Raw genomic sequence first — 27,224 nt, 5'->3', positions numbered from 1 at the left:
CCTCAGCTACACTATGTCGGCGATTGCTGCGCAAACAAGTTCTCCATGTAGGCGTACAGAACCATTACTCTACCACGCAACCATAGGGGCTACACTCGTCTGGTGTGAGACGTTCACTGGGGGAGGGGGGGAGGGGGGGCTACCGGGGGCAGAACCACAGAATAAATCTGAAAGAGTGGAAAGAGCGGTTCGTTGTGGGGCGGCGGAGGGGTGAAGTGGATTGCAGTGGTCGTCGTGGGGTTGTGGACCACTGCGGCTGCGGCGGGGACGGAACCTCGCCGTCGTTTCTAGGTCCCCGGTTAACATGCAATACAATACATACAATACAAGAGAGGGAGAAGTAGAAGGAACTTACTCTACAGATGCAGTTTATTGACCTAGAACTGAGCAAACGGAATAGTTCCTAAACCTAAAAAATTTATTACGTAATAAGAGGGTGGAAAAAGCATGAAATGAGTAATAGATTAAGGATTGAGAATAGATTAACACAAACAGTAAAAAGATTATGAGCACCAAAAATGGCTTTACACTCATAAACTGATAGCTATTTTTAAAGCCTAGCTTATTCGCCCAATATTAAAGAGACTAGATGAGACACAGAAGTTCTGCACAGCGAAGCAACTGTATACCTCGGGTAGAATTTGGAGCCAGCATGAGAATAAATCAAATAAATTCTTTGAGTTTCCTGACGAGTAACGAAAACAGACAGAGAATTGTTAAAAGAAGCAATACTGATGGCTCATTTGCAAATGTCTGCAACACTTGATAGGTAAATAAGATTTATAGGCTATTTTCTACAGTGCAGTTCTAAACTCAAGCTCAAATTCGGGGAACCATTTTCTTCCTAATCTCTGTAAGAGAAATTTAAATGGGCAATAATGAAAGACAGAATAATGTATGTATCATATGGGATCGCAGGACAATTCACATCGCATCTTGTACCACTGGCCTTGTTTTCGGGATTAAGTGTTGAGATAAACAAAGGGTGTTTCAAATAATACAGGGTGGAGCAGAGCAACTTACTTATTTATAAATTCAATTTTTAAAAAAATCAGGTGATCGTGGTCGCCAACGCAGATCACCCCTCAAGGACATGAGGCGTCCTGGGTAGTGTCGAAAAACAGACATTGGCACACGTGCTGTGTGCGCCGTGGCATTGTCCTGCAAGAAACTTACTTTGTACATCTCCCACACCCATTTCGATCGGTGCTGTCACGATAAACTCCTTACCGATGTCGAAATTACAGTCATAAGTCGCCGAAACTATCCGTTCGTTTTCTTTGAAAACCATGGACCAGTTATTCAGTTATACTCGCGATGGTGTACACCATACAGTTACATGTTGTGAATGTTGGTGACGCTGATGAAGTTATCTGGGGTTGTCAGGATTCCAATAGTGCGAATTATACTTATTTACAGATCGAAGTGAGCCTCATCACTGAAGAAAGTAAGTGTGCCGTGAGGCATCCGAAGAAGTGCCTCGTAAGCATTTTCTCAAGCAACAAAATCGCTTGGACTAAGTTTCTGCGCCACAGCCAATTTATAGGTATCAAATTTAGTAATTGATGAACAATTAGCCTCAGAAAAGAAGAAAACAGCTCAACAGCAGCTGCATGTTTGAGGTGCAAGCGCTGATGGGATCGCAAATCGGAAATCCTTACCATGTCAATATTTTGGGGTGACGTTGTTGTTCGTCGAATCCTATATTTTCCTGAAGCTATTTACCCATGAAACTGCTAACTCCCGGTCAAGAATACTACCACGGGGCCTAGTGGATACGGAATGCACACTGAGTGGTGACTGAGCGACCTTTAGAAAAGTAAACCTCGACAGCCAATGCTCACTCCACCTCCGTCCGTTTCATAATGCTAACTACACCAAGTGCAGCTACAACTTTACGCCCTGCCTTCTTGACTGTGCTTATCCCTACCCACCCCAGTACAACCATAGCTTCAGGAATTGAAATTCAAATAAGGAAGTTTCCCTGTCTCGCCCTTTATTAAAAGGGGGAAAAATTGGTTACAGGTATTCTTCACCACACTGTAAACGAAACCAGAGCCATTTTTACGGAGGACCCCTTTTTTAACGATCTTTGGAACTTCAGAATTATCAGAATGCGATATATTATTACAGTGAAAAAAATAATTCTGATGCTCTTTCTGTCTTGCGTCCGAAGCAGCGAAAATCGTCTGGGGAAACGTTTTGCTGTCAAGTCGTTAGACTAGCTGGCCACAGAACATAAAAAGAACGTATAAGTGGAACAGATCCTGCACGAAGAATTGCAGATTACTATGTCATAACAGCAGGTGACCTAAGGACCTAGAATCTGTTTGGGAAGCTGTATGGAAGCGTAAGGTGTTTCGAGTTGTTTGGATCAACCTCAGCTGCACTTAGCTGGTGCTAGCCTCTATCCTGAGAAAATTATCCGTAGGATATTTCCATTAACTACAATCAACCACGACTGACTTACTAATCAGTGAAAACTTGGAAAACCTTTTCTTTCGCGGAATATGCACTTGCATCCAGACATAAATGGCGACCCGTCTTCACATCTACTACGTACGTATAATGGTGGATCATGAGTCATGATGGGTAGCTCAGTTATCATCTAGGTTTTAGTTTGCATCCTCGTCCAATGTAGAGATGAATCTGTTGGGAAGTTATAAAACGGCACACATTCTGCTCGAGGATGAAAATGTTCATTCTGCATCTATTTAATTCTGGAATATGACGGAAAGCTATTAAACGTATCACAATAAGTTATCTAGAGGGTAACTGTAGTCAATGTAGCCACTGTCTTTGTGGTGTTATCCGAAGAGGAAGATACCAATGTTGGTACCGCAAGAAAAGACAGTCGCTACAAACCGCAATGACGAATGAGCGACACCGGAGTAGCCACGCCCAGAAACGTTTTTCACTACGCCGCCGCATCTGCTTTTCTACTTACGACCGAGTACAGGACCTCTCAGATCTGAGACGAACGCATTGTCTTGTACGAGGCCAGCTGTGTGATCAATGCGTTAGGCAGAACTCAATGTGAAAGTTATTGTAAAATGTACTCTGAGGCAGAGACTTGTATTTTGTCTGTATCAAGTGATACTTTAATGTTCAGAGACAGTAGTAAACACTCAGTACATTGCTGTGGAAAGTGATTTTAGAGCGTTAAGTAATTCATTTTGTATATCTTTTATAAAGTGAGCTAGTATTTAAGTGTTATATTATCCACCCGGTCTCCTCGCAGAGAAAAGTTAAGAACCCACCGCTCTATCGACGTGACTATATTCGTCCGATACAACAGTCATAACATACACATTTTATGGAAATAAAACGCTTGTAACATACACTATTTACATGACTACAGTTGACAAACCTAATATTATATTTGTTATTAATTGCTAATACCCCAATAAGGTGCTACATAATTTGTAGTCAGTAAGCGTTACTATCATTCACGAGCCTTCCAACACTTAACAAAGTCCATCACTACAATAGTGATCATTCTCGAAACGCAGTCTTATTATTTTTGCCACTTCAGCATGTAAAGGTTTTCTCTAGTTGCTGCCTGAGAAAGTGTGTCACGTTCAGGTTGGCGGCTAGACAAAAGAAACGTTGCAGTAGTACAATAGTGTAGTGCAAAACAGCATTCGTGTGCTTCAGAGTGAATGCGGCGTCCAGAGATAGTTCGCAGCAATGCTGGACGGCTCGAAGTAGATGAGATGTTAAAGAGGAATGTCTTAGACTAATGGTGGCTACACTCATAAGGAAAGTACTGCTCAACTACCAAGCAATAGAAGAAGTACCCCATCTGACGCCTATCAGTATGACGTCTCTCTTGATGCCTAACAGCATAGTATTCCACGTTAGGAGGATCATTTTCCAATTTTTCTGCCGCGCGGGGTAGTCGAGCTGTCTGAGGCATCTTGTCATGGTCCGTGCTGCTTCCCCCAATGGAGGTTCGAGTCCTCCCTCGGGCATGGGTGTGTGTGTGTGTCGTCCTTAGCGTAAGTTAAGATTAAGTAGTGTGTAACCTTAGGGATCGATGACCTGAGCAGTTTGGTCCCCTTAAGACCTTACCACAAATTTCCAATTTTTTTTCCAATTTTTCTGCAGAAATTGCAAGGGGTGTGCACATCCACCTGTTTAACTAGCCAGAATTATTTGGTAGCAAGTTTAGTAGCGATCGCTGTATTTGTGTTGCTTCCTCTTTTCCCATTCTGAAAGACACCCGCTCGCTAACCAAGTTGCTCTACATAAACACTCTTGTTTGACGTAGAGTGCCGTCAATATTTTTTTAAAAAAAATCTTCATTCACTGTTATCTGCTGATTACTCAGTATTACAGGTCACTTTGTGGATGTCCACTTTATTGTTTATCTCCAGCGTTGTCAGCCAACAACACTTTTAAGGTGCAGAGTCGTCCTATCCATCCATGAAAAGGCACATCGGGCTCTTCGGAGACTGGCGCAGGTCAGTGGGAAGTGTATATACCTTTCCCAAGATTCTAAGCCGTTTGATGCCTATCTGACCGACATATTACAGTGGTATTGTTTCCCTTACTCACTCGATTAAAGCAGGCTGTACACAACACAACCACAGTTTACTAAATATGTGACTTTCATTTTGACCCTTTTCAGCACATTCACGGTCTTTCAGCCTGCTTTGTAAGCTGACTATTTGCAAAATATAATCGTGCAAAACGAGTCGATATTCCTTGAATATATCCTAAAATAATGGCCATCCTTTCAATAACAGCCAAGGAACGAGTATTATGTCGTATTATTTTCGGTAATTCTCACATCTGTGTTGACAGATGTGAGAATTTCCGAACAATCAGTTTAATAAGCCACAGCTGCAAAATACTAACACGAATTCTTTACAGACGAATGGAAAAACTAGTAGAAGCCGACCTCGGGGAAGATCAGTTTGGATTCCGTAGAAATACTGGAACACGTGAGGCAATACTGACCTTACTACTTATCTTAGAAGAAAGATTAAGGAAATGCAAACCTACGTTTCTAGCATTTGTAGACTTAGAGAAAACTTTTGACAATGTTGACTGGAATACTCTCTTTCAAATTCTAAAGGTGGCAGGGGTAAAATACAGGGAGCGAAAGGCTATTTACAATTTGTACAGAAACCAGATGGCAGTTATAAGAGTCGAGGGACATGAAAGGGAAGCAGTGGTTGGGAAGGGAGTAAGACAGGGTTGTAGCCTCTCCCAGATGTTATTCAATCTGTATATTGAGCAAGCAGTAAAGGAAACAAAAGAAAAATTCGGAGTAGGTATTAAAATCCATGGAGAAGAAATAAAAACTTTGAGGTTCACCAGTGACATTGTAATTCTGTCAGATACAGCAAAGGACTTGTAAGAGCAGTTGAACGTAATGGATGGTGTCTTGAAGGGAGGATATAAGATGAACATCAACAAAAGCAAAACGAGGATAATGGAATGTAGTCGAATTAAGTCGGGTGATGTTGAGGGTATTAGATTAGGAAATGAGACACTTAAAGTAGTAAAGGAGTTTTGCTATTTGGGGAGCAAAATAACTGATGATGGTCGGAGTAGAGAGGATATAAAATGTAGACTGGCAATGGCAAGGAAAGCGTTTCTGAAGAAGAGAAATTTGTTAACATCGAGTATAGATTTAAGTGTCAGGAAGTCATTTCTGAAACCATTTGTATGGAGTGTAGCCATGTATGGAAGTGAAACATGGACGGTAAATAGTTTGGACAAGAAGAGAATTGAAGCTTTCGAAATGTGGTACTACAGAAGAATGCTGAAGATTAGATGGGTAGATCACATAACTAATGAGGAGGTACTGAATAGGATTGGGGAGAAGAGGAGTTTGTGGCACAACTTGACCAGAAGAAGGGATCGGTTGGTAGGACATGTTCTGAGGCATCAATGGATCACCAATTTAGTATTGGAGGGCAGCGTGGAGGGTAAAAATCGTAGGGGGAGACCAAGAGATGAATACACTAAGCAGATTCAGAAGGATGTAGGTTGCAGTAGGTACTGGGAGATGAAGAAGCTTGCATAGGATAGAGTAGCATGGAGAGCTGCATCAAACCAGTCTCAGAACTGAAGACCACAACAACAACAACAATATTTTGCGTAATATTTGATGTGAAGAAAAGAGTCATCTTATATAGTTCATGCAGCTCTCATGATGAATCTTCTTTTGAATGAGGGCAGATTGCCACTGGTGTTCTATAGGATTTAATTCTGTACCAATTCAGCTTTTGCAATGTGTAAATTACTTTGCACTGTTAAAATGTAACAATGCTGATGATAAACAGAGTTCCAACAACAGAACAAGCGATAAATTATTCAAATATTGAACATTATTAATTAGGTCTTGGTCAATGTTATAACATAACCCAAAACTGGCTTTAATTCGCCTTTGGAGAATGTAAGTTCAAACGGCTCTGAGTACTATGGGTCTTAACATCGGAGACCATCAGTCCCCTAGAACTTAGATCTACTTAAAACTAACCAACCTAAGGACACCACACACATCCATGGCCGATGCAGGATTCGAACCTGCGACCGTAGCGGTCGCGCGGTTCCAAACATAAGCGCCTAGAACCGATCGGCCACACCGGCCGGGGAAGAATGTAAGTTAACAGAACAGTAACCGCAATAACATTATCTTATTTGAATACAGGTCTATGCAATACCGTATTACGTTTAAACGACATGTTGTCTGTAGTAAAGGCTGTACGTGATTAAAAGCTGCCTAATCATTACTTTTTTATTGTGTTTATAGGAAGGTGCAGTTCCACCCGGGCAGATGATTTCTGTAGGGACAGAGATCGATATCCTGACAAGAATCCATCTTCCCGACAGATGTTTTCTGGTCCAGTTAAGGAGAGGGAACTTTCAGCTCAGAACAACGCGGAACTCGCACAGACGAAGGCGCTGTTGTATTTATTCCACACGTGAGCACACCGAGGCTCGAACAGGAGTAAAACCAGTGTATGTCGAATTCTGCTATCCCTCCAGTTCCATCCTGATCATGTACACCAGAGGCAAGAACTGCGTGGTAGAGATTTTCCAAAACATGTACAGTTCTGTCAGTGGGAACAGCAGCAAATCCTCGTCAACCAGAACTTCTCTGATGGTCTCCTTACCAATGAATGTTTCTTGTCAAACGAAGCACAGGTAAATACAAAGAACAGATTGGTCCAGCGGAAACCCACGAAGGCTTCGACATGTATAACATCAGTGTCAATAGAGAGTTAATGACTGGTGTGTGATTCTTGCTACTGCAATTATTGGCCTTCTTTCGCAAAGGGTAACCTAAATGGCGAGGCATGCTCCAACTTTCTCAAACGAATTCTCGCTTTTTTCTGGCTCAAGTGCAGCTATGAACTAGAGTGATTATGTTGTGCCAACACGAAGGATGTCCAACAACTAATTACTTTCCTGCACAGGGTGTTCCGAACCGTAGATTGATTGGTCGTGGAACAAAAGTGGGTTGGTCTCCTCACGTAACTGACTTTAAAAATGTTGTATAAGGGGCGATCAAAAAGTTTCCGTTTAAAGGCCGTACAATCCAGAATCGGTATGCCAATCAGGTAAAATCGCCATCAGCATGAAGGCAATCACCCCATCGACGCACCAGTTTGAAGGTGCCCGTGCGGCAAAACACCGTGTCCTGCTGCGTGAAGACATCCGCACCGGTGCTGTACATCGTAGTCCTACAGGATCTGTCAAGCCATAAAGGTCTTTGTTAAGGGACCGAAGGCGTGATAATCGCATGGTGGTTGACAAGGACTATTGAGCGGGTGCTCGAATGTCTCCCCCTTGAGTTGGCAAAACATCTGCGTTACGAGTTTTACGGGATGGGGACTTGCATTTCATGTAGCAGCAGCAAACCTGGCCGCAGTTTTCTCTGACGGCGGTTTTCGACACACTTACTGACCCTTACACATTCTTCATTGTCCGATGGACGTACCAGTGTTTGCTACTCACCAGCCAAGAAAAGAATAACAGCACGTTTGTTCTGTTAGGACGCATTTCGTAATAACGTCGCCATAGTTTACGCACGCACCATTTGACGCATGCATTTCGGAATGATACGGATGCGGCACGAATCCATTGCCTACAAGTCGGTTCTTATATACCCGTATCTTAGTTGCGTTACGCTGCAACGCCCTCGAACGGAAACTTTTTGTTACTCCTTATACTCCGCTATATTCGCAACAGTGAAAGCAAGAACTAATTATTTCACGCAACAAGTCGATCAGTGTATCACTGCCCATGGTCACCACTATAAGAACATTTTAGTGTTCTATCTCTTTTTGCTCGTAGTGGATTACAGTACTAAACATGGAAATAAAGAACCACGTTTTTATTTATTATGAAGGTGGATACGTGGATACGTGATATTCTTTTGTACAGGTCTTGAGGAGATAAAATGTATCACCGAATAAAAAATGCAAGGTGCTTCTTAAAAAAGACGTACTGCTGTTCATATCTCCGTAACGAGCAAAGCTACAAGAAAGGCAATAATGTTGACTAATGTGCCCCTGGTAACCAGGCAACATTTGCTTGATACATTTTATATTTTCCTATTTGGAGTGGTCATATACGGAGCACACATTAGAGACAAAATATTGCCTGCACAGAAACTTGATGTAAGGATAATATATGGTGTCCATTCTCAATCTCCGTGTAGCGAGATGTTTAAAACGTTAGGCACACTAACAACACGCTCGAGACACATGGCGTTCTAGTGAGGATTATTGCAAAGGATCTAGGGACAGTTTGAAAATAATAGTGACATTAACAGACACAAAAACAGAAACAAAAATAGCATCTACTGTCCAAAGGTAGCCTTACTCTTGTATAGAAAGAAGCAAAGTATGCAGCGCAAAAATAGCCGCTGACGTTCATTTTGAATTTAAGGAGCTAGCAGATAATACTAGTTTCAAAGAGACACTGAAATCGTTTCTACTTGAAAGCTTCTTCTACCGCACAGATGAATTTCTTAGTAGGCAGTATATATGAATATAAGTTACATTTACCGAAAGTTCTGTAATTCAAGGTTTAAAAAGACGAGATACGTAAAAGACCATTACGTAGCAACATTTTTATATAAAAAAAGTATATTCTTTCTAAGCCCAGTGACACTTCTCCCACCTTGGACGGTATCACAAATATGATCCATGGAACATGCAGGAGCTGAACAGAACCAGTCAGTGGATGATGGCCAGTCTGTTGCAGTTGCTTACCAGCTGTGGGCAGTGACTCGGACGAAGCAGCCGTTACACGAGGTTTTCCACTAACGATCCATAAAGTGGGTGTTTGAAGCAAGATTTGCTGCACAAAGATAGGGTAAATTACAGAAAATATCTTTAAACCATCAAGGGAACGACAACACAAGTTCATATTAAAGATATAAATGTCCATGTAACAAGAAACTGTTATTGAATTTTTAGGAATAAAACAAAAATTATATAACGTAAACGGGGGAGGATGGGAAAGGTGTTGGAGAATATGTCAGCGAGGCAAGGAGATGAATAAATAGCTAGCATGTAGACAGGGTAGGGCAAAGGCGTAATGTTGGCAGAAGACTGGATCACGGTTTCAGCTAGAATAAACTACAATAGAAAGTCGAAGATGATAAGCAACCGCAGGAAAGTCGTGAGTCATAATCCCATATATTCCCGTCCATGACCCAAATGAGTTCATTACAGAAATTGACTCCAATGGTGAAATGAGATCAAACGAATCGTTGAAAATGTAGAAACTTTCAGTAAACTAAACACGTACGTCGCGAATTTAGTTCCATCCATTTGGTGTTATTATCCATTGTGGCTGTTATTTGGTGTCGTGAGTTATTAAAAAATAATATACACGAGCCGTAAACAGAAACTAAACTCAAGAGCCAAAGAAATTGTACATCAGCCTAATGTCGTGTAGCCCCCCCCCCCCCCCCCCCCCCCCACATACAGGCGTTACGGAGCGCAACGACGTATTCTGCCTGTTTCGTACCTCTGTACTTGAATTGTTGTTGTTGTTGTGGTCTTCAGTCCTGAGACTCGTTTGATGCAGCTCTCCGTACTACTCTATCCTGTGCAAGCTTCTTCATCTCCCAGTACTTACTGCATCCTAAATACTTCTTAATCTGCTTCGTGTATTCATCTCTTGGTCTCCCTATACGATTTTTACCCTCCACGCTGCCCTCCAATACTAAATTGGTGATCCCTTGATGCCTCAGAACATGTCCTACCAACCGGTCCCTTCTGCTTGACAAGTTGTGCCAGAATCTCCTCTTCTCCCCAATTCTATTCAATATCTTCTCATTAGTTATGTGATTTACCATCTTCAGCATTCTTCAGCAGCACCACATTTCGAAAGCTTCTATTCTCTTCTTGTCCAAACTATTTATCGTCCATGTTTCACTTTCATACATGGCTACACTCTACACAAATACTTTCAGAAACGATTTCCTGACAGTTAAATCTATACTCGATGTTAACAAATTTCTCATCTTCAGAAACGATTTCCTTGCCATTGCCAGTCTACATTTTATATCTTCTCTACTTCGACTATTATCAGTTCTTTTGTTCCCCAAATAGCAAAACTCCTTTACTACCTTAAGTGCATCATTTCCTAATCAAATTCCCTCAGCATCACCCGACTTAATTCGACTACATTTCATTATCCTCGTTTTCTTTTTGTTGATGTTCATCTTATGTCCTCCTTTCAAGGCACTGTCCATTCCGTTCAACTGCTCTCCAAGTCCTTTGCTATCTCTGACGGAATTACAATGTCATCGGTGAACCTCAAAGTTTTTATTTCTTCTCCATGGATTTTAATACCTACTCCGAATTTTTCTTTTGTTTCCTTTACTGCTTGCTCAATATACAGATTGAATAACATCGGGGAGAGGCTACAACCCTGTCTTACTCCCTTCCCAACCACTGCTTCCCTTTCATGCCCCTCGACCCTTATAACTGCCATCTGGTTTCTGTACAAATTGTAAATAGCCTTTAGCTCCCTGTATTTTGCCCCTGCCAGCTTTAGAATTTGAAAGAGAGTATTCCAGTCAACAATGTCAAAAGCTTTCTCTAAGTCTACAAATGCTAGAAACGTACGTTTCCTTTCCCTTAATCTTTCTTCTAAGATAAGTCGTAAGGTCAATACTGCCACACGTCTTCCAATATTTCTACGGAATCCAAACTGTTCTTCCCCGAGGTCGGCTTTTACCAGTTTTTCCATTCGTCTGTAAAGAATTCGTGTTAGTATTTTGCAGCTGTGACTTATTAAACTGATAGTTCGGTCATTTTCACATCTGTCAACTCCTGCTTTCTTTGGGATTGGAATTATTATATTCTTCTTGAAGTCTGAGGGTATTTCGCCTGTCCCATACATCTTGCTCACCAGATGGTAGAGTTTTGTCAGGACTGGTTCTCCCTAGGCCGTCAGTAGTTCTAATGGAATGTTGTCTACTCCCGGGCCTTGTTTCGAATTAGGACTTTCAGTGCTCTGTCAAACTCTTCACGCAGTATCGTATCTCCCATTTCATCTTCATCTACATTCTCTTCCATTTCCATAATATTGTCCTCAAGTACATCACCCTTCTGTAGACGCTCTATATACTACTTCCACTTTTCTGCATTCCCTTCTTTGCTTAGAACTGGGTTTCCATCTGACCTCTTGATATTCATACAAGTGGTTCTCTTCTCTCCAAAGGTCTCTTTATTTTTCCTGTGGGCAATAGCTATCTTACCCCTAGTGAGATAAGCCTCAACATTCGGACATTTGTCCTCTAGCCATCCCTGCTTAGCCATTTTTCACGCCGGCCGTTGGTGGCCGAGCGGTTCTAGGCGCTTCAGTCTGGCACCGCACGACCGCTACTGTCGCAGGTGCGAATCCTACCTCGGGCATGGATGTGTGTGATGTCCTTAGTTAGGTTTAAGTAGTTCTAAGTTCTAGGGGACTGATGACCTCAGATGTTAAGTCCCATAGTGCTCAGAGCCATTTGAACCATTTTTGAACCATTTTGCACTTTCTGTCGATCTCACTTTTGACACCTTTGTATTCCTTTTTGCCTGCTTCATTTACTGCATTTTCATATTTTCTCCTTTCATCAATTAAATTCAATATTTCTTTCGTTACCCAAGGATTTCTACCAGCCCTTGTCTTTTTACCTACTTGATCCTCTGCTGCCTTCACTACTTCATCCTTCAGAGCTACCCATTATTCTTCTACTGTACTTCTTTCCCCCATTCCTGTCAATTGTTCCCTTATGCTCTCCCTGAAACTCTGTGCAACGTCTGATTTAGTCAGTTTATCCAGGTCCCATCTCCTTAAATTCCCACCTGTTTGCAGTTTCTTCAGTTTTAATCTACAGTTCATAACCAACAGATTGTGGTCAGAATCCACATCTGCCCCTGGAAATGTCTTACAATTTAAAACCTGGTTCCTAAACCTCTGTCTTACCATTATATAATCCATCTGATACCTTCTTGTATCTCCAGGATTCTTCCATGTATACAACCTTCTTTTATGATTCTTAAACCAAGTGTTAGCTATGGTGAAGTTATGCTCTGTGCAAAATTCTACCAGACGGCTTCCTCTTTCATTTCTTACCACCAATCCATATTCACCTACTACGTTTCCTTCTCTCGCTTTTCCTTCTCTCGAATTCCAGTCACCCATGATTATTAAATTTTCGTCTCCCTTCACTACCTGAATAATTTCTTTTATCTCATCATACATTTCATCAATTTCTTCTTCATCTGCAGATCTAGTTGGCATATAAACCTGTACTACTGTAGTAGGAATGGGCTTCGTGACTGTCTTGGCCACAATAATGCGTTCACTATGCTGTTTGTAGTAGCTTACCCGCACTCATATTTTTTATTCATTATTAAACCTACTTCTGCATTACCTCTATTTCATTTTGTATTTATAACCCAGTATTCAGCTGACCAAAAGTCTTGTTCCTCCTGCCACCAATCTTCACTAATTCCCACTATATCTAACTTTAACCTATCTATTTCCCTTTTCACATTTTCTAACCTACCTGCCCGATTAAGGGATCAGACATTCGACGCTCCGATCCGTAGAACGCTAGTTTTCTTTCTCCTGATAACGACGTCCTCCTGAGTAGTCCCCGCCCGGAGGTCCGAATGGGGGACTATTTTACCTCCGGATTATTTTACCCAAGAGGACGCCATCATCATTTAACCATACCGTAAAGCTGCATGCATTTGAATACGCATGCCTATACCAGTTTCTTTGGCACTTCAGTGTAAATAACCAACTACGGGAGTGAGTTAACAGGGGCGATTTCACAGGTTCCTGTATAATATTGACGAGTATGTTAATTGTGACGATTTTGTTCTGCAGTATCGACGTTGTAGACTTTCGACCGCAAACGGTTCGTCACACGTCACCACGGAAGAAGACACCCGTAGGCGACGCAGCGAGTCTCGCTTGCTCCAGAGCTCGTCGCCTTTCGACGCGTGGCGCCACCGGCACCACCAGAGGACGCAGTATTCGCTTCAGCACAGTGCATGCAAATGTGACGCCAAGCTCCACCCAGATCTCAGAGGACACGTAGTGAAAGTGGAAGGGTCTTGCACGATGCCACTAATCTGCTAACAGCTGGCAAGTGACTGCATAGCGTAACCGCTAGCCAGCTATAACGAAGCAAATTATTCCCTGCTTTTACACCTAAGAGTGAAGCAAGCGACCTCGGATTGTGTTTTGCGTAGCAGCCGGGAATAGAGTTTTTTCTTCTGTTCTTACATACGCGCACCTGTCGCTCTGAACGCTGGATTTGTGAGCAGGCCTAACGAGTGTGTACGATCTGTTGGCAAACTCTTAATCATTCGAAAGAAATAATGTGGAAATGTATTGAATCTTTTTCGTACCCAATGTACGGATTTGTATTGACAGTACTGTAAAAATCTCAAAATGAATTGCTTGAGTGAGGGGCCGGAAGTTCAATCTTTAGTAAGGCTCATTTGAAAATGTTGTCTTAACGATTGTGACAGCAAAAATGTTAGCTGCTAATGAATCATAGTCACTCACCACGACTCAGTAGGGCGGCAGAAAATGAATGGCTGGGAGATACAGAGAACAACGTTCTATGGGATGTATGTCTTACACTTCTCAAAATGAACATCGTACACAATCAAGAAATGTTCAAAACAAACCGCTAACTTGCACCACAAATATCGAATTATAAATGGCGCGCCACCGTGATCATAAAATTCGCACCATCAAGATCAAAGGCGGACTACTTGGTAATTACAAATCGTCCAGGACGTTTCAGCTAGGTATCCGCTCTTAAGGAATGCATATAGAATCAAATTGGTGTAACAGGGTGATAAGAATTGATAAACAGTCTGTCCTGGAGCTTATCGTGAAACTGGCTATCCTTTAAGGTGATGATGATGATCACAATGATGATGATGATGACGATGATTATGTTTGGTCTGTGGGGTGCTCAACTGCGCGGTCATCAGAGCCCGTACGAAGGTCCCAACTTTCTCGCAGTCCAATTGCTTACCCAGTCCAATCTAGCCACTGTCACGAATGATGATGACGTTGAAATGATGAGGACAACACTAACAACCAGTCGTCGTGAAGAGAGAATCCCCAACCCGTTCGGGTATCGAATTCTGGACTCCTTGATCCAGAGGAAGCATCGCCAGCCACTAGACCACGAACCGTGGACGTTCTTGAAGGCGAAAATGAGGATAAGGAAATATGTTTTATAAGCACGGAGCAAAAACGAACATCCAGATGCAGAACTTGTCCAGAGGTTTAAAGGTGGATTGATCTGCAATGTCACCCACTTTTCAGGAGGGATCATCATCGTCGGTGTTCTGCCAAAAGACAGGTTCTCACAGGGTAGTTCTCCAGGCTGTCTGGTCTTCTGCCATCCTCTTCGGGTCCGCATAATTTCCTCTTCCGTTTATGTTGTCTGTCATCATGTGTTCAAGTTGGCAGACAGAAGATGGCAGAGTAGATGTCGCAATGTCGCACTGACGTCATGGCAGGAAATTCAGATCTACTCAGAAAAATAAGTCAGTTCGGCTACCTCCACCTACCTAACTTCCCTGCCCTTCCCCCACTACTATGACGTAATGCCGACACACCGCCCCGCCATTGGAAACGGCGGAAAATGGTCAGTGTCAGTTCAGTGCTTGAGAGGAAGGTTAGGTTAATGTGCTTTATTTATTTTTAGTGGGAAATGGTAATTTTTTGCTGAAGAGGAATGTAGAGTCTTCAATTTATTTGTTTATTTACTTATAGCACAGTTGGGCTATGTCCAGTAACCTAACTAGGAGATGTGTCTGTTCGCTTCGACGTGCGGTCACTGACTGAGCTAGTTCACACTACATCTAACAGAGGGAGCTGTTGGCCTTCCCCACCCCTTCCCCCAACTTCTATCACGTCATCTACTGCCCACTATCACCTCTCCACTGGAAATGGAGGGAAACATTCAGTCTCTGTCCAGCTGCAGAAGAGGTGGTCAGTTTATTTATTTGTGGTGGAAAACTGAATTAAATATGGCTCCTAATTACACATCTATAAGCGGAGTGTTACACAATGAGTGCCTAAAATCGCAATACAGCTCAAAAATGTCGATATGACAAAACATGTGTTATCCTGCTGTAAACATTATTCACAGTGTCACTAGAAACTAGTAGCAGTTCAAACTGACTTAAATCTTGATAACCTGCAACTGCGTTAGACAGTCTTATAAAGGCGTTGTCGACCGCAGCACCATATTCTGCCTATTTACGTATTTCTGTATTTGAATATGCACGCCTATACCACTTTCTTTGGCGCTTCAGTGTACATGTGTAAATAGGAGCCATCTGTAATTCAGTTTACCACCAGAAATAAATAAACTGACCACCCTTGATGCAGCTGGACAGGGACTGAATGTTTCCTTCCATTTCCAGTAGATGAGTCGTGGTGGGCAGTGGATGACATCGTAGAAATTGGGGCGGTGTGGTTGGGGAGATCAAAATCGCCCTCTAGTGGTTGTAGTGTGAACTAGCTCAGTCAGTCCCCGCATGCTGAAGCGAACAGACACGTCCCCGAGTTAGGTTACTGGAGGTAGCCCAGTTGTGCTATAAATTAATAAATTAATTAAGTAAATGCCTCACCTTCCTCTCTAGAACAGAATTACCGGTTCCCACCATGAATAAATAAAGTACATTAACCTAATTTTCCTCTCAGGCACCTCAACGGAAACTGACCACTTCCTGACATTCTAAGGGCGGGGTGGTGGGTGGATGTAACGTCATAGTCGTGAGGGGAAGGGTGGGGAAGTTAGGTTAGTGGATCTAGCCCAAGTGACTTATTTTCCTACCAAAATTTGAAATTCCTCCCATGACTTCAGTGCGACATTTCCACAGTTACGGCTGCCATCTTCTGTCTGCCATCTTCTGTCTGCCATCTTTAATACATTTGGCATCTGTACAAGTTCTCGCAGAAACTACCACTTCCTTCTCTCTCTGTGAAACTCCTTAGGTTCCTTTCTGACTAAATGTCAACTCCAGCAACTATTGTTGTAGATATAGTGCAATGTTTGCTTTGTTTATCGTTGCCACTACTCTGCTTTGTGTCAACACTAGTTTCTCGTCGACTAAGCAGTTCAACTATGCCCTGTAACCTTATGCTGTGCTCACCATTGGACACCCACGGTCTCGCCACCCTGTTGCCATTAGCAGCCAATATTGTGAATGCATGGTAGATAATACGTGGGGCGTCAAATGCCATAAACATCACTGGCCTTCAGCGCTCCCGCACTCAAGACTTCCTTTTTAGTTAATATCTTCGATTGTTTCCAAAATATAAAATTTTTCCTCAAACCCATAACTTTTCTGTCATTAAGAAACTGATATAGAGACTAATGTTCTCATCTAAAATATCAGTCGAAACTGTAACAGAAAAGAATCAGTTCATAGAAGATATCGTTCTAGGCTTTTCTTTGCTTTCTTTGCTTTCTTTACAAAGTAACTACTTTCAAAGTTATTATTAAATTACGTTTTGTTGTGTGAATAATGTGGAGATAGTGTGAGAGTGTATGAACGGCATACATAAAGTGTGGATGTTTTATTTTATTAAAAACTATGTAATATATATTCGTGGGAAGGTTCATGTGCGTCATGAAAATCATGTGACGTATGTTCTAATGTGCATGCTTTTGTATCGAACCAGTCAAAAGAAAACATAGGTGTTAAAGCAGTTATTATTTAATTTATTTATATAACTCGCACTTCGTTTTATTTGAATTAAATTTGCTCTAATATATTCAGAATTCCTATTGTAATTTGCTTTCCGCAATTCTGTTGGATTACTTCGAAAATACTGCAAATATTTAAGGGCAAGAGCTGTTAGCTGTTCCGACTGGATGCCTGGTGTGTGTGTGGGGGGGGGGGGGGGGGAGGAGAGGGGAGGGGAAGTTCCACTGGGGGTGTCGGTAGCTACTGTTAACTCGTTCACTCCAGGCGTTCTTCATAAAAGCTCGCTTTACTACCAGACACCGTTTTACATATTCGCTCTTATAAAGCCTAACTCAAGCTGTACAACTACAGTCCTCTTAGACAAAAGCAGTGGTAACCTTTCTTGCCGTCAATTCATATGCGGTGGTTCCCCTCATCTTCATAACTTAAAATTAAAGCCATGAACACTTACATAAAAACATTGTCACATATTTAGAAATAGAAAAGCTCTTTTACAAATCATATTATGCATTAGATAATTTATTATTTAAACAATATCGCTCCTAAGTAGGTGTCAGCGGATATATCGCACTTTTTCTTTTTTTAAGTGGCAGCACCCTTCAGCCACTTCCAGACTTTTTTTTTTTTTTTTAGTTCTATACTTCGGCCACTAGTTAATAGTGACTACGCTATGCGCTCACTGTCGCCACGCTGCCTACTGTATTTGAGCATCCTCTTTTGTCCGGCTTACGTCCGTGATAAATAAAGTTACGACGAACAGCCTGGAACTGACTGTTGGGTTGCAGTGATACTTGTATCGTTGCAAGTATATCGCCTTTGTTTAGTAGGTATTTAGTCAGTGTTTCTGTATCAGTGCTTTTCATCGGCTGCGTGAGTATGCACCAATACAGATAGAAGGGGATGAACAGCAAGAAGCCTATCGACGTAGGTGGACTGAATTCTTAGAGGTGATCAAGTTATAGACCGCCCCGCCGTTCGGTGATCCACGGTATTGTAATGCATCACTTGGAACAGGTACACCAACAAAGTTATGTATTTGTCTTATTCATTTGTGAATATTGTAAGTAGTGCAAATAAATAGCCTCGTGTTTTAACCATTTAATACAAGTGCCTGTGCTGTGGCTGCCTCGTTCAGATATGGACACAGAATGTTTAAACCCTCGAATACATGTAACGTGGTGCTAGCTTATTGAGTAATGGAAGTCTTACATATTTTAGAGATAGATAAACAAGTGTAGCGCTCATCGAAAACATCGCACTATCAAATGGTTCAAATGGCTCTGAGCACTATGGTACTTAACATCTCTGGTCATCAGTCACCTAGAACCTAGAACTACTTAAACCTAACTAACCTAAGGACATCACACACATCCATGCCCGAGGCAGGAGTCGAACCTGCGACCGTAGCAGTCGCGCGGTTCCGGACTGAGCGCCTAGAACCGCGAGACCACCGCGGTCGGCGTCGCACTATCGGCTAGATGCTAACTCCTTTGTTAGTGTAGACTCCACCATAGGAGTCGAGATCATTTACAACTGCATAAACGAATAGAAAGGTGTTATTATGACTTTAGAAATTTCATCACTTACTGTGTACCCAATTAAGATTTCTTCATGAGAAAAGGTCAATAAAATTCAAGGTATTAGTGCAGAAATTAAAACGAGGATATGGCAAAGGCCTTTCCGCAGTGGATACACCGATTCCCTTCAGATCACCGAAGTTAAGTGCTGTCGGGTGTGCCCAGCCCTTGGTTGGGTGACCATCTGGGCCATCATGGGCTGTTGCCAGTTTTAAGGGTGCACTCAGCCTCGTGTTGCCAACTGAGGAGCTACTCGACCGAATAGTAGCGGCTCCGTTCAAAGAAAACCATCTTAACGACCGGGAGTGCGGTGTGCTGACCACGCGCCCCTCCTATCCGCCACCTCAGAGCTGAGGATGACACGGCGGTCGTACTGGACCAAAATAATTCAGCCTTACGTTACTGGCGTCCAGGGTCACTGGACCTGACTGTATGTGAATATTTCTTGTGCGGGTTTATAGAAGACTCTTTTAATGTGCGTCCATTACCAACAAGAATGAATGAACTGAGACATCGCATAACAGCAGCTGTGGAAGCTGCAACTGAAGACGTGTTCGCTGCATATGCCGTGCATATTTAACACCCATGAAAAGGTAAGAAAAAAATCTTTTTGAGTTTCCCGTTCATCAAAAAACAAAATCTTAGTATGTGTTTATTATTGGATGATTCTTTTTGATACACCCTGAATTTTAAGCAACTATTCTGATGGGTATATAATAAGCAAGTCAGGAAGTCGTGCTGAGATTCTGAGAGTAAATTTATCAGATTCCCTGAGCACTACTTTCAAGTGAAAGAAGCTTTATAACGACCTAATCCGATGTTTAGGATATTCTAATGCTTTGTTTTGTTATAACATTTCAAAATTATGGCGTCAAGAGAAACTAAATTTTGATTTGCGCAGTCCTGTTAACAGGAATACGCATGCACAGTTCGTAATCTTACTATATTCTTTACCTAATGTGTAAACTTTGAAGTACTGTTTCTGTGCACGGTTTTTTCCAACCAACAAAATAATCGGTACAGAAAGCTATAGTTCAGAAACCACATTCAAATTCACTCGCCGAAAATCTGCGAATATCAAAATGAGATGGAATGGAATGAACATATGGCCGCGTTTCGCCATTTTTCAAGCCTGGACTGTATAGCGTCTGATCTGGCTGCCAGCCAAGCACAATCTAGCGAGCCCCTTTCGCGACATCTCTGGCGAACGTCTCCCTTTGGGCTGAATGGAAAGACGAGCGCCAGCCAGTCCCCAGTGAGGACTCGTAATAGCGTCAATTCTGGCCAATATCGTCGTGCAATATTATTGCGTTCATAACTTTGCTCATGTCATCTTCAGCATCTCTGCGGAATGCTTAGGGTATATGAAGCTACTGCCGGCCGTTACGAGGAGTGACGTTCTTACATTGTATCTCGGGAAAGGCGGTCACGACCTTTCTAACCGTAAGACCGTTGACATTTGACTCAGTATGTTCCCAAAGGTTACTGGGTTTCACTCATTTCGAATCTTCCAATCGTTCTTGACAAGTGCAGGATACTATGCGAGAACCATCGTTTCAGGAGGTAATAACTAAAAATCTAGTGCAATCACTCGCGACCTCTGCTGCTCAAAAATTATAGCTTCACTGCAATAGCTAACGTATTTCACCCCTGCATCTGTTTAAGTATCCCGCAAGACACTGCAGGTGCTTGGTGGAGGATACTTCGTCCCAATGTCATAGATTTTCTTTTCTATTATGTTCGCGAATTGAGCGACAAAAGAATTACTGTCTGTCTTGGTTCAAATGGCTCTGAGCACTATGGGACTTAACTTCTGAGGTCATCGGTCCCCTAGAACTTAGAACTACTTAAACCTAACTAACCTAAGGACATCACACACATCCATGCCCGAGGCAGGATTCTAACCTACGACCGTAGCGGTCTCGCGGTTCCAGACTGTAGCGCCTAGAACCGCTCGGCCACCCCGGCCGGCACGGTCTGCCTTCCTCCGTACTTTTTCTAATCTCTCTATCTTACTCTCACAATCCCTAAGCTAGATATGCAATGATGGCAGCACAATGGTCACACCGTTTGCTTCGAATATAGGTGCTCAAAAGCGTCTAACGAGAACTACGCGTCTTTCTTCCAAGCACTCCAATTCAAGTTTTTTGAGTATTTACCTTACACTTTCGTATGTACTATACTGACTCGTTAGGATAAAAAAAATGGTTCAAATGGCTCTAAGCACTATGGGACTTAATATCTGAGGCCATCAGTCCCCTAGAATTTAGAACTACTTAAACCTAACTAATCTAAGGACTTCTCGCGCATCTATTCCCGAAGCAGGATTCGAACTTGCGACCGTAGCAGCAGCGCGGCTCCGGATTGAAGCGCCTAGAACCGCTCGGCCAAAGCGGCCGGAGGTTATAACAAGTACTTCATTACATTTTTTCTCAACCAATTTTGGTTGAAAATATGCGGAATGTTTGTATTACAGCGTGGAATATTCCCGCATCAGCCCCCATAGTTTTATGAAGTTCCGATAGATAGCGACGCTAGACGTAGCTTCCAAAATGCGTTTGTCATGGAGGAGCGTCCCAAGCAGTAAGCTCTTATTGACGTTCTTTTGGCGGAAAACCTAAGCGACGCAGATATTCATCGGCGGTTGCAGGTCGTCTACGGAGGCCTAGCAGTAAACAAAAGCACTGTGAGTCTTTGGGCGAGACGCCGGTCAGCATAGCAACAACATCGCGCAAACCTGTCCGATATCCGGCGTGCCGGCCCGCCCCACGCAGTTGTGTTGGACCCTCTCTTTCGAGATGATCGACACATCGCAGTGAAATACCCCGCTGCGCAACTGGACATCTCTGTTAGTAGTGCTGACACACTCATCCACCAGTTGATGTACTGAATGATGTGTGCCCCCTGGGGTCCTCGCCGCCTAACAGAAGGCCATAAAGAACTACGAAGGACCATCTGCGCGGAGCTGCCTGCGCGTTATGAGGGTGATCGTGACAACTTTTTGTCGAACACACTAACAGGCAGTTCATCACTTCGAACGAGACGTGAGATGGCAACAGTCGAGTGGCGCCACCGCGCTTCTCCTCCGAAGAAAAACTTGAAAGCCGCATATTCAGCCGTTAAAGTCATGGCGACGATCATCTGCGTTTCTGAAGAGGTCATTCCGCTTGTTGCCCTCCCACATGGTGCAACGACCAATTCTGAATTGTACTGTGATACCCGCAGGAAATTGTGGGAATGACTTCAGCACGTTTGTTGCCACAAAAATGCAAACAATTTACTCCTTCTCCTTGACAACGCAGGTGGTAACAGTAGTCTGCGCAGTCGAAAGGAGCTACAAAACGTCATTGGCCTGTTTTCCCTCATCCGCCATGAAGCCCGGAACTCGCGCTTTCCGATATCCATCTGTTTGCCCCAAGGAAGGATGCATCCCGCGTGAAGCAGTACGTCGTTGATGGAGTAGTTACTGATGCAGCAGGACATTGGCTCCGACGTCGACCAATAGAATGGTACCATTCTGTGATGCATGCCCTCCAATTATGTTGGCGTAAGGCCGTCGCGTTGAACAGTGATAACGTTGAAAAACAGAGCCTTTTAGCCAAAGGAGTTAGGAATAATAGTATTGCAATCCTGAACAAAACCAACATGTATAAACAAAATTAATTTCTTTCATTACATATCGAACGATCCTCGACGTTGTACAGTACGACGTGCTCAAGATGTCCACCACTAAACTTATAGTGCCATTACATCAAGTTCTTTCCATCTGATATATGCAGTATCTTACATATGTCCACAACAACCTTTTCCGCATTGATTACACCAAGTGCAAATCGTCCAACAAGAATACGTGCAGACACAGCGGCGCCATCGAACAAAATTAATATGAAAAATCGCCTATGTATACTGAGATCTATTAGAATTCTTGTTATGCATCTTCGGGGCACACCCGATGTCATTTTCCTTTTTGCTGTGGCTAAGCCATGTGTCTGCAATATCCTTTCTTTCAGGAGTGCCAGTTCTGCAAGTTTCACAGGGGAGCTTCTGAAAGTTTGGAAGGTAGGAGACGAGGTACTGATAGAAGTAAAGCTGTGAGGACGGGGCGTGAGTCGTGCTTTGGTAGCTCAGTTGGTAGAGCACTTGCCCGCGAAAGACAAATTTCCCGAGTTCGAGTCTCGGTCCGGCACACAGTTTTAATCTGCCAGGAAGTTTCATATCAGCGCACACTCCGCGCAGAGTGAAAATCTCATTCCGGCATGATGTTTTCTGTTAGAGAATCACGTATTTCCGAAGACACTCCGTACGACTGTATGTTAGTTAACGGCCAGCGATATGGTACAGCATCGAAATCCTTTCGAAGAAACAACATCACTGTTTCCCACGAGTGCTTCGTCACTAAACCTGTGCTGATTCTTTGAGAGAAATTTATTTTCTTTCAGAAATGTTATATTGTTTGAGCTCGCTCTAAGATACTTCAGCAGGCTGACATGTACGGTATTAGGCTGCAATTCTGTGCATCAGAGATTTTAGTCATTTTTTTAAACAAGGGTGACCTACTTGCAGTCACTCACGACCATTGATTGACTAAGAGATTCTCGCTAAACATAAAGAAATGATTCTTTGATGATTTCAGCGTAAAATGTAACTGGATTTCCGCCAGGGCTCTATGCATTGTCTATCAGTATCATGGGGGGGGGGGGGGGGGGGCAAATAACCTTGCCTCACATGTGGGGCGAGGCGGTAGTCAATCACAGGTGTGGTAGAAAACTCTGTAAAACAGGCTTAGGAGGGTGCAACGACACCGACCGGCCGCCATGTCACCCTCAGTTGATTTCGGATATGGAGGGGGACGTGGTCAGCAGTCCTCTCTCCCAGCTGTTGTCAGCTTTCGTGACCGGAGCCACTAATTCACTTCACTTGGCCTCGCAAGAGCTGAGTGCATCCCGCTGGCCAACAGCGCTCCGCAGAGGCGAATGGTCACCCATCCAAGTGTTTGCCAAGCCCGACAGGGCTTAATCTCGGTGATGTGATGGGAACCGGCGTTACCATTCCGGCAAGGCCATTGGCCAGTGTGGCAGTGACCTCATCTGTAAATAAAATTTTAAACACGTAATTCAGTATTTTTGTTTTCTGTATCCAGTCTTCAGTTTCGACATCAGACCTAGACATTGAATGGAAGGTTTGGACTCGTACCTTGACTTTACAAGGAGCAAAACTTTGTAGTCTTTCCTGATATATAAACTTATTTTGACAGTATCTGACCGTGAATATTATTGTAGGTTTCATAGTATGCACATTCTAGGACAGTGGTTTCATACCTTTTTGAAACCTTTATCTGTGACAGCAATCAGGTATTAGCTAGTATCCCCCTCCTCCCTCCCTTCACCATCATCATCAACATCAGCGCCTAACTAAAATTAAAATGAACGTTCTTTGAACGCCTTTATTTTTAAAATCAAGAAAGATAAATGATACCTAGTGCCTGTAGCTGCTTTGTTAAATCGCGTAGTAATGGGCTAATGAAACATTTGGTACTACTTATTTCTAACAACTTTTGGTCATAGAGTGAAACAAATCATAGTGCGTTACGCGAGCTATCTACAACTCCTTCTCAGAAAAGAAAGCTAAGTGTCCACATTGAAGATAGGTACGTGGTACAAAACATGTTACATCTGCATCATTTATCTCCCCAGTGACACTTGATTCACCCCAAACTTACTATCTCTTGATCGTCTGACTCCTTACTTATAAACCGGCAGGAACCGGAAGATATGAGAAAGCCATTGCTTTGTCTGACAACTGCCAATAATAATAATAAGGGTAATAGTGATAGTAGTAATGATTTTTTAAAAATAGTTTCGTGGATGGAATACGATTGATACATTTTGCTGTTACCCCTTAGGAAGCTACGTTTTACCCCTCAGGCAGTAACTGCCCCTAGGAAGGAAACCACTGTTCTAGCGGATGCACGTGTTGCTATTAACATTTTTATATTAGAATCACTAATGTTTCTTTTATAACGAGGCAAAAGTAGCCTGTGTTTTTTCAACGTACTTCGAGTGGTCCAATTAAATTACGCTGTCTTAGCCATCTTCCACTACTTTTCTTGGTACATACTTATATAAAGTGATACTGGCCATAAAAAAACATAATTCCTGCCGGAGAATTCTTGTGTAGTATAGAAAGAGTAGTTCATGAGAAAAAAATTATTTTCATTTGAAAATGCTTCTGCTAAATGTCGTGGATAGATCTGAAAAGATTATTATAGCTGCAAATTTCACCTGTTTCCATACCAACATTAGATTAATTAAAGGACTATACAGACCATTTTTCTTCGTAGTATTCTATTTGAATATCTCTGTTGTTCTCAAACTCAGACTGATTGTTGATAACAAATTTTATAAGTAGATAAGTGTACCGTGAGGCTATGGATGACATGTCCCAGCAGATTCAAGAGATGTGACCAATATTTACATGTGTGAACCCTACGTAATTTTAACTTCTTTTATGAAATATCTACATTTAGCCTAACTGGTAAATTATATCAGCGTATGTCAGCATTAGACATCAGTGAATGAAAGTTAGGAAAATATATTAAGTAACTGTCATATATATCCCCAATGTTGGCAACTACTTTCTGGCAAAAGTAGCCATCCCAAAACATTTTAGCAGAAATACATTTTTTCCATTTTATGTTTTCATTAATATGCGCACCGAAACACTTTGTATTCTATTTATTATTTCTTGTTGGTGTGCTAGTTTAATAGAAGGTGGAGCAGTACTGACAGTACAAAACTCAATGAGTTGCGGTTGACTACGTCCATGTTATTCAAGCAAGACGAGGTAAAATTTCCAAAGACTCTCTGCAAAAATCTTGGCCTCAAATCATAAATTACTAAATTCACAGATCCTTCAGCCCATCCAAAAGCAAAAAACAGCTGCTGTTGAGAAATGTTTGATGCCCATTTATAATATATAGTACCAAAACAATAATCAACAAATTAAAGTATGAGTAATACGTGACATCAGCCTACAAGGCATCAGCAAACACAGCTTCCATATCTCCCACTGAAGCTGCAGCTCAGCAACAACTTCAGTTTTCCATCAAGCGCAGCACTGGACTGAAAATTACTTCGATCCACAGTAGTGGGGATGGGTATTCAAACAAATTGGGTTGCCTTCCAACCATATTGAAACACCTCTTCCAAATTTGAGACAATTTGCCTACGTCTGAGTGGATGTAGGCGAGCAGGACATTCTGCATGACTGTGCCACCAATGTGATGTTTCGTAGCCCAGCATCGACATTCCATGTGTAGAAGACAGAAAAGACCTTGACAACCCCTTCCAACACCACTGGCTGAGGCAGCTGAAGTGAAAGAATGCAGCATTATTCATCTTCACTAATCAGCTTTTCCCTATCATAAGATTAATTATTCGATTACAATTTCAACAGTCAACTGACTTTTTCAGCCTGGAATGTCCGCAGCACCTAATGCTTTGCATTGACCTTTCGTTGCCCAAGAAACTTCACTTTGACTTGGCTTCAGAAAATATATGTTGTGTAGTGTGGGGAAGTTTGGAGATCCATCACTATGACCTGAAGGTCAACATATTCCCCCGTAGTTTCGACATATGAGCCGAATCCAGGGATTTACTGTCCGTACTTTTAATGCGTCTGCATCAACAGCTGCCTACTCAGAGACGATTCCACTTCCACTGCACTACGTTATCAGCAATATGATTCGAGTACCCTTCTTTTTCGTGTTCTGTAGGAAATTTACTTGTGAAACTGCTGGCGTCACGGATTCGCTAAATTTTATCTCCGCAGACTGCTTTTTGCTCAGCCGCCTCAAGCGGTTCAAGAGCATCGTAACCTTCTGTCCGTTAGTACCCCTCGAACACAATTTTCGCATTTTAACTGTATTTACATCAAAGATAACGAATGTGTGAGGCACAGATTTGTTTAGAGGTACGCCGACTCGATAATGTTAATCTGTATAACAAAAGGACTCCACCAATCACACATTATTTGGAGCCAGAGCCTTGAGAGTGGATATTCACAATAATTAGGTTTGCTCTTATTGCCGGACTGAAAGCCGAGTTTCCCAAGAAGCTTGTTCAGCTTATATGTTGCAAATGCAAACAGATATCCAAAGTCGGTGTGGGTGTAGATGAGCAGGAATTTCTGCACAAATCAGTGCCACCAATGTGGAGGATACTGCTCCAACATCGACGACAATTTTTAAACAGAATACAAAGAAGACATAGAGGAGTCCCTTCCAGTTTTACTGTCAGGGGCAGCTGATCAGGTTTTCCCTATCATAACATTAATCATTCAATTACAATTATTTCAGTCAACTCGATGTCTAGCTTGGATGTTCCACATCCCCTAACGCTTTGCGTGGACCTTTTGT

Source organism: Schistocerca nitens, chromosome 2, assembly GCF_023898315.1.
Source record: "Schistocerca nitens isolate TAMUIC-IGC-003100 chromosome 2, iqSchNite1.1, whole genome shotgun sequence".
NCBI classification, from domain to species: Eukaryota; Metazoa; Arthropoda; class Insecta; order Orthoptera; family Acrididae; genus Schistocerca; species Schistocerca nitens.
Note: the sequence above shows the minus strand (reverse complement) of the source record.